Source organism: Balaenoptera musculus, chromosome 4 (genome assembly GCF_009873245.2).
Source record: "Balaenoptera musculus isolate JJ_BM4_2016_0621 chromosome 4, mBalMus1.pri.v3, whole genome shotgun sequence".
In the NCBI taxonomy this organism is placed as follows: Eukaryota; Metazoa; Chordata; class Mammalia; order Artiodactyla; family Balaenopteridae; genus Balaenoptera; species Balaenoptera musculus.
The window spans coordinates 138,270,894-138,279,781 of NC_045788.1; the positions used below are offsets into that span (position 1 = coordinate 138,270,894).

The 8,888-nt window shown below is 46.9% G+C and overlaps 1 protein-coding gene across 4 annotated transcripts in view; it reads right to left on the minus strand.

Moving 5' to 3' along the window:
* ERG (ETS transcription factor ERG) overlaps positions 1-8,669 on the minus strand; it is a 285,554-nt gene extending 276,885 nt beyond the window's left edge. For 3 of the 4 annotated variants that reach the window (XM_036851466.1, XM_036851463.1, XM_036851459.1), the window contains exon 1: positions 8,590-8,669. The gene's annotated coding sequence lies outside the window, so the exon portion shown is untranslated. Of the gene's footprint in view, positions 1-7,495; positions 7,585-8,589 lie in introns of those variants that run through there. The other variant, XM_036851460.1, reaches the window with a different exon arrangement.
* Positions 8,670-8,888: the final 219 nt, after the last annotated feature.

Here is an 8,888-nt window from a genome sequence, read left to right on the forward strand (position 1 = left end):
TTCACAGAGCCGTGGTGAGGATGCCCTGGGGCAACAGGGATCCCATGTCTGCACCGCCTGGTGGAGTCAAGGTCAGTGACCACGCTCTAAACATCACATCTCGCTTCCCCTTTGCAAGATTACTTTATTCCCTGCCTTTTAACTTCACACTTGGGGTCTAGCTTGGTCCTTCCAACACCAGGGGTTGGGCAGTTCCTGTGCTGTGTCCCCCAGCTCCCAGGGGGCACTTCCCACACTCCGAGCACCGCAGTGCCTGACTCCGCCACGCGGCTGCCTGCGGTTGCCCTCCCACCCCCACCCCTGCCTATCTAGAGCCAGGATACGCCATGGTGCCGGCCCAATGCACCAACCTTCGGGGAGCATTTTTTGGTCTCCCTCTGGCATGGTCTAGATCCCTTTTTGATTGTATGATTCTTAGGAGGTGGACTATTTTATTTACACTCTATCTTGTTCCGTAAAAGGATTTAAAGTGATCCACAAGGATACAGGTGATATAACAAGGTTTTTTAAAAATTCCAAAGTAGATGCAAATTAAACAATAGAGATGAGACTAAAGGGAAACAAGGGGAAGAACGGGAAGAGGAGCTAAGAACGCGGTAGCCCACCCAGCAGGTCACAGGATCCTGCACCCGTGCCGGATCTGGGGCACACGCACACCTCCAAGCTGGAGGAATGACATCCAACTCAGACAACTACTCCTGATGCTGAGTCGACCCAAAGTCTTGAAGAGAGAAGGGCCTGTGTGATAAGTTAACAAGCTTGCCCAACAGCTGACCTACAGCAGGCATGGGGATGGTCTCTGTCATGGCCCCGAATGCAGCACATCAGAGCCCCCTAGGGACCACTCCCTCCATCACTGCACAGCCTAGGACCCTGGCTCACTGTCACACAGGCCTGGTTCAAGCAGGTGGCACTGATGAATGTGCCATTTTCGTTGGCCTGAGCATTCACCCCCTTTCTAGAACCCATGGCCTGTGTGTTCATCTCCTTTCTAGAACCCATGGCCTATGTGTTCATCTCCTTTCTAGAACCCATGGCCTGTGTGTTCATCCCCTTTCTAGATCCCATGGCCTGTGTGTTCATCCCCTTTCTAGATCCCACGGCCTGTGCTTTCAACCCCCTTCTAGATTCGGTAGCATGTACACTCACTCCCTTTCTAGATTTCACCTCCGGAAGGCCTGACCCGAGGCTTCCCCACAGTGCCTTGCACTGAAAGGTCAGCTTGCCCTTCTAGTCTCTTCCTGGCGCTTGCCCCTCTGTGACTCAGAATGCCCCTCCTCTGCTGGAGTCCTGAACCTTCCAAGCCTGGTTCAAATCTGACCTCAGACAGGTCTCTCCCTGCTCGGCACTCCCTGCGTTCTCCTGCATGAATTTCCACCTGTGGATATTTATCCCAAGGACGTTGCGTTCACAGTGAATGCTATTAGCTATTTGGAGTGCAAGGGGCTATAGTTTTGTTTACATGTTGTCAATGCAACTAGTTGAGCAAAGAATAATTGAGGCAGGCCACTAATGGCTGGAATCAAACAGGCAGACAGGCAAGCTCTGAAATGTTCTGTCTTTTCCATTACATTTGCAGTTGCTTTTCTCATCTCTAGATATGTCCAGTGTCCTGTGTGACCCACATTCCCATCTCTCTTTCAGGGCACTGCTCTCATTTAATAGGTGACCAATAAATTTTGATTGAGAAATGTGTTTCCAGGTTGCTTCAATTTAATAAAGAAAATTCAACATGATTTAATGCTTAATGTTTGCAAAGAAAAACTTATATGGATGCAAAACATAGTTACAAACGCGATCTTAAAATTAAAATAGATATAACCCCTTTTCTGCCTCCCAGTAGTTTACTGTGGGTTCTACATACTTATGGGACGATTTTTCTGGACTTACCTCCAGTTTTACCATTTGGGAATAAAGTGCGTAGGAGAAACTGGTCTTGTGGGATGTTCTGTTTAATCACCTATATTTACAAGTCTTAGAAAACTGCAAAAATCCATCAAATTTTCTCACGAGATAGGATTATAAGGCACTTCAGACCTGATACTACTTCAGCTGTAAAACCCTCTCCCTTTGACCCTGCAAGCAGCAAGCAACAATCTCTTTCTCTGCTTTAATGGCAGGGTTTTGGGTGGGGTCTCAGAACTTAAATCCTGGTAATATGCTGACCTAACACCCCTTCTCCAGAAAAGACTCGCAGTATTCCCTGGATTTCATCTTCATTGTCATTATTTCTATTTTAAAGCTCTGTAGAGAAGTAAATGTTCCTGCCAGGGTCAAATAGACTAGAAAGTACTTTTCGATACTGAAGAAGCAAATTTTTTCCTCCACTTTTGCTTATTCTGTCATCTTGCTACTGTAACTTGCACTCCAGAAAGAGCCAGCCTTGCACAAGGCACGTTTAAATTTTGAGCAATTATAGACCCAGATTTGTAAACCCGGCAGCAGGCCCGCATCAGCTTTGTGAGATTGGATATGATTTTAATGAGATTCCATTCTTCTTAAAATGCGATCTTCTTAAAATGTCCCTAAGACGCCAATTGGTGTCTTGTTTCCCAATAAAAAGAAATCTCGATTTTCTGATATATTTAATTTCAAGTTTTATGTTGAGATGGCAAGTGTGCGTAGTTTGTGTTTCCAAACATTTCACTTTACTAGCACACACTTCAGCTAGTATTTATATTCAGCTTGGTTCTTTGTACGTCCCATGGAAGAATCCTAAAATCGTCCTTGTTCACTCCCGGGGTCCCAAGGTGCCACCGTGATCACCTCCCTCCCGTCAGCCTCCTCAAAACAGCTTCTTTCAATCTCTACTCAAAAGCCTGAGCTCTCCATTCTCTCCAGCACAAGCAGAATTCCAAGCACCAGTAGTACAGAGAGGAGGGAACAGTGCTTTTCCATTGCCTGTTCCAATCAATTGATTATATTAAGGCAACGGGTCGCTAACAGACATAGTAAGATCTTGGGTTTCTCCTGTTGTTCAGAAGAGCACAGAGCCTGACGTCCAGATTAGTTCAGACGGAAAGGTACACAACACCAGTTAATCCATTTCCGCGATGCTGCTTATGACTTTTCACAAACTAATCCTTCCTCAAGGTGGTGCCACAAACCTCCCTGCCTGGAGCACCGAAAAACATGCACACGCATCTCTCTTTTACTTTGCAACTAAACTACTTTCGTAAAGCCCCAAGGATCCGTAACCCACATTTCCACTCCCTCACGGAGGAAACGAATCTCTCCACCAAGAACAGAGAATCGCTCAGTGGAAATATGACCAAACGAGTACATTACCGCTCAAAGCTGAGCCCCTTCACTCCCCTGCACGCAAACTAAGGGGCAAACACTCTTCTTCACTTTTAAATGAAGGGTTTGGAAACCTCAGCCAAACCCTTAATCAAGTGAAAGTAAGGGTTTCCTGTTTTTGAAAAATCACCGTAGACGTGCCTGTTTTTCTTTTTTCTTTTCTTTTTTTTTTTAACCATTCTTTAGGTTTTACTTTTCATTTATTTACTATTTTTTACAATATATGTTTTTCTTCCTATCTGTTGCAGGGATGTTTTTCTCCCCCAGAGTAGGTTTTCCTGGGGGAATAATTATTAAAATAATAGTAGCACTAAAAGGAATCCGATATGAGACACTAACGTGTGAAAATCTCATTCCCACTAAAACAGTTCAAAATTAGACGGTATGTTTTAACTACAGATCTAGGTTTTCAAAACCCTTAGACATGCTAACAGTTTGCTCTAGATCAGATCTCCCGTCTAATTCTCTAGGGTTGTGATTTTCAAAAGTGATAAATTAATTCAAAAGGCCTATTGTACACACTTTTAAGGATATTTTAGGCTTCACCCACAGCCATTCTGAAATGGGAAAAAGTCACAGAACTAAACCTCCTTTGCTCCTGCTTCTGACCATGCGCTGAGTCAAGGTAACTGAACCCCTTACTTTCATTGTTAAATTACTGCTTCTCATACGCAATCAGGGTCTTCCAGATTATGACAGGCCACTGTCAAAATAGAAGAACTTAAAAGTTACTTTAAATCTAAAACTCAGACCCAGTGCTCCATTTTTAGATGCACCCTTTAATTACTTGGTGGTGTCTACATCTTACTTACGCTTAAATTTAGCAAAGTAATTTTAGATCACTCGCCTTTAGATCACTTCACTACCTTCACTAGATCTGCAATGTTACAAACATAGAGCACCGAATCCTCTCTCTTCTAAATACTAAAATGTTTAAAATAAAAGGTAAAAAAGTTAAAAGGGCAACATTTCCCCCTGGCTATTTTGAAAAACTGGTGCGAATGACAGCCCAGCCATCGGAGACTTCTGTTTTTTTAATCTACAGAATTACTGCTTTGAATCTATCAATGTGAGAAGGTGTATACTGACAAAGCACAATGTACAGATAATTACCTGTTCCTAAGCCAAGTGAGGGTGCAAACAAGTACCAAGGAAGATGCCATCGTGACATCAACAATACAGGGGCAGCTAGGAGACCTCCTGTGTGAGTGTCACCAACTACGGCAGGGACTTTCAAAGTCCCCCCCCAAAACTCACACTGCTACCACCATGTATCAAAATTTTCTGAAATTGTGTCCAAAATATTTGATCCCTCTGCTGCGTCAGCTTGTTTTTCTTACAAATGCAACTCGAAAGGTTTGAAGAGTTTCAAATTCAAGGTGCGGATCATAAACACAGGCTGTATTTTGAAGGACGATATACCCTGGGAATGCCCAAGTATCCTTGCACTTTGGAGAAAGAAAATGGAACCCCTTTGGCATTCTCCTCCTCACTGGAAAAGCTTGTCCAGGAAGTAAAGGGTGATCAAGCCAGGAGGTGACAAAGAGACCTGCATTTAGAGAGATCGACCCCCAGCTTAAACGGAGGACTGACTTGCAGCATCACAAAGCCGGGATTCTGCTTATAATGACTTCCTTCTGATCTAAGTTACCTGGACCACTTCTTGCTTCCCAGGCTCCAGCAGTCTCATTAGAAGTGGGTGTCTCTCTGTCGACACCTCCTGAATGAAGTTCCATGAAAGAGTGGGTGGCACCGACATTTATTCAACACGACACTGTCTCCCCACCCTCCATATCATCGGACTGATGCTGACCTGCTCTGGTTTTTCACTGGGGAATAGCAAAAGATCCTAGGAACATTAGTTCCTCTGTCTTGTGAAGAAATGAATCCCCCTTTCATTATTTTTGTTGTTGTTGTTTAAGGACACGTTACAAGGAAAGACCAGAGCTAATACTAATTTTAGAAAAAAAAGTTGAAAATTTCCTATTACCTACTTACAAAATATGATATATTCCATATACTCACAACATATAAAACTTTAGAACAGTATGTAAGTTAAAAATCAAGGTTGACATCTTTCAAAGAGGCTTTACTTCTTACTTATATATCCGGCAGTCCACCGGGATCTCAACCCTTACCACAAATAAAATAGCTGATTTTATGAGATGAGAAACTCAAGATTTTTCTTTAATACCAAAACAAAACAAGGGACTTCCCTGGTGGCGCAGTGGTTAAGAATCTGCCTGCCAATGCAGGGGACATGGGTTTGAGCCCTGGTCTGGGAAGATCCCACATGCTGCAGAACAACTGAGCCCGTGCACCACAACTACTGAGCCTGCACTCTAGAGCCCGCGAGCCACAACTACTGAGCCCATGCGCTGCAACTACTGAAGCCCGCACGCCTAGAGCCCGTGCTCCGCAACGAGAAGCCACCGCAATGAGTAGCCCGCACACTGCAATGAAGACCCAGCACAGCCAAAAAATAAATAAAATTCAAATAAATAAATAAAAATGAAGTTGCTTTAAAAAAAAAACAAAGAAGTGGAGGAGGCAATGGTTATAAACACGTGTACATGCAGCCCCATTACATAATCCAATGGTAAACAAGAATTCTCAAAAATTTACCTAAAGAAGGCGCATCAGAGTAAATCACCAAGAACTCATCATGAGAGAATAGATACATGGAAAATAATATATCACAATGCTACCTCAAATATTTAAAAATAAAATGAAGGAATTATAAAGTGTTAGAAAAAAGAAACCAAAATTTTAAGTGTAACTGAAATTATATATTCTTAAATGACTCAAAAAGATATAATACCTATTTGCTGGTTTAGTGCAATTTCCAAAAGTCATTGAGTCAAATCGAAGCTGGGGTTACCAGACCGCAAACAGTATTTGTGATATGTGTATAACTCATAATGCCTTTCTTCAGAATTAGAAAACTTTGCATAGTAACCACAAATTTGCACAGCACATCCGGTTTCCACTAGAATTGTAATTTCAATGGTATAATTAGCTCATTCATAATTTGATACATAGTGAGTTAATTTATCTGGTTGGATTTTTAAGTAACTTCTATTGCCTGGTCTTCCCACTGATGAACCAGTGCAAGCTGCTGCCAGCAAAGCAAGGGTTAACCCCAGGAATGTGACAGTTCTCCTGGTGATAAGGTGACGGGTAGCTGAGGCCAGGTCAAGGGCTCTAAGCTATTTGGAGAGAATTGAAAATACTCAAAAATAATCTCAATGGTAAATAAACTCTATGCCCTATGTATGTCACCAGGGGAAGACTAAAAAATTTTTTAAATCACATTGAAAGTTTTCTGAACTACAGAAGCTCCAGAAACATGCACAGTGGGAAATCCGTGGCACATATGAATATGTTCTTTGGAAAGATAACGAAATTATCCCAACGAATAAATAAACAACTCTATGTATTAAGTTCACATCGGCATTAAAATTGTTTATCCATTTTATTGGGCAGTTTAGTCTGCTATTGGTAATAGCATCTAACTGCTTTAAAATGTTAAAAATAATTTTATGCAGTACCTTTTGTAAAACCTCTATACAATATATAATAGCGATACATAGATGTTGGATTTCAGGTAGAAACCAAGAAGGCTAGCTGATATACATATATATATACATAATTTTTAAACATGCCAAGTTTCCCAATTAAGGTGGTAAACGGGAAGCATATAAACATAACAGCTGCAGGCTGAGATGTCAGAAGGTGAAAAGACAGAGACAGAAGTGCAGAGAAGAGACTAAGCCCAGGTTTAGGAACGCGCGGTGAGAGCGCCGTCGGAGGGCGATTCCACGCACAGAAGGACCGACCCGGCAGTGACAGCCAAGCTCACACCTGGTCTCGACTTTCAGCCAAGCGTGGGCTTTAATTCAAGCCTTATTTCCATTCCAGACAACAACAAATAACCTCTTTCTCGGTGTCCCAGACGAGGCCCCCGCGGTCAGCTTTCCCGGCCCTCGCCTACTGCGGGGGTCTCCACTCCTCTCCCTCCGTCCCGGGCGCGCGCGCCTCCCGAGGACCCGGGCAACGATGAGCCGTCCCTCCCGGCGTCCCCCACCTCACCTGTCCCGGGGCCGTCGGAAGAGCGAGGTCACCCCTCTGCCACCGTCCCCGCCGCCGCCTCCAGCGCAGGAGCCGGGCAGAGCGCGCGGGGCGCGGGACTTACCGAGAGGCGAGCGCCGCCGTCGGGGGAGGGCGTGTCCCGCACGTGGGGGTCCGCGCGTGTCCGCGCCCGCGTGTGCCCGCGCGCGTGCCTGGCGGTGGGCGCAGAGCCGGGCGGCACTGAGTCCCTGGGCGCCGACGGGCTCAGCCCATGGTGTGGGCGCCGGCCGGCCTCCGGGAGGCTCTGGCTCCCGCCAATCGCCGAGCAGGGCTGCCGCCCCGACGCGCTGCTCGAGATCCGGGAGTGCACGCCGGCCGGGGGCGGGGCGGGGCGCGGGGGCGCGAGTGTCCCGGGGCGCGTGGGTGCGGGTGCGCGCGCGCGCGTCCAAGTGCGCGTGGGTATGCGGGCGCGCGTGGCCGTGAGCGCGCCCTCGGGCCGGGGAGCGCGGGCGGCGCGGGCAGGTCTGGACCCTGCTTGGCTCTGAGAAGCAGCTGGCGGCTCGGAGGAGGAAGAGGAGGAGGAGGAGAAGGAGGAGGAGCGGAGCCTGGGACGGAGGGAGCCAGCGTCCAGGCCCCGGCGGCGGCGGGAGAGAAAGCCGGGAGGGGAGAGGAGCGAGGACCGGAGACCAGGCGAGGGGAGGGGAGGGCCCGGGAGGTGGGGGACGCCGCGGAGGTGCTTGCTCCTCGGAACTTACTGAGAAGTAACTTTTTACCCAACCTCGGCCGTTACACACGTTACAAATAATAAAAGTTAAAACTGGTTGTTTCGGGAGAAGTTTAAAGTGACCATCGACTGCCTGGGATGCTGATCAGAATTAAGACGACGTCGCCCTCAGCTTAACGAAGAGACGCGATGCCAGGTGCTACCGGCTTTAGTAAGACCTGGAGTCACTACCCGCGCGTCCCGAGAGCCGTTGGGACCCGATGGAGGAGGCTGAGGAGAAGCGGGACGCGGTCGCGAGGATGCCAAGATGTCCAGGAGACACCCTGGTCTGATGGACAGACGCGGTGACAGCGGCCCTCCTGAGAACGGTGTCTGCAAGATACGGCCTCCAAAAGGGGGAGCCGCGAGGTTTGGCTCATCGGCCCGGGGGCCCTGCGAAGCCTCTCCATATGTTTTAGTTTATAAGTGATTTCTGACATCAAAATTGCGCTTACCTGACTGCTGCTTCTCTTCACTCATGTCCCGCGGGGACCGTCCCGACCGTCCCTGCCTGATCGCTGGGAACCCATCCTAGAGCGTCCTCTTGCAGACTCTCCCCTTTCCGACCAAGTGAAAGCTACTCGTGTCCCTCCCTCTCCAAACTTTAACAGCCAAGAATTTCAGCAAACAGCCAGAAAGAAAACTAAGCCCCCCCCACCGCCCGCCACCCCAAGGGAAGGGAGGGAATAAGCACTCCTTTAATTTGAAAAATAATAATTAAAACTCCCTCAACTTTTAAGGCCGGGCAACATAA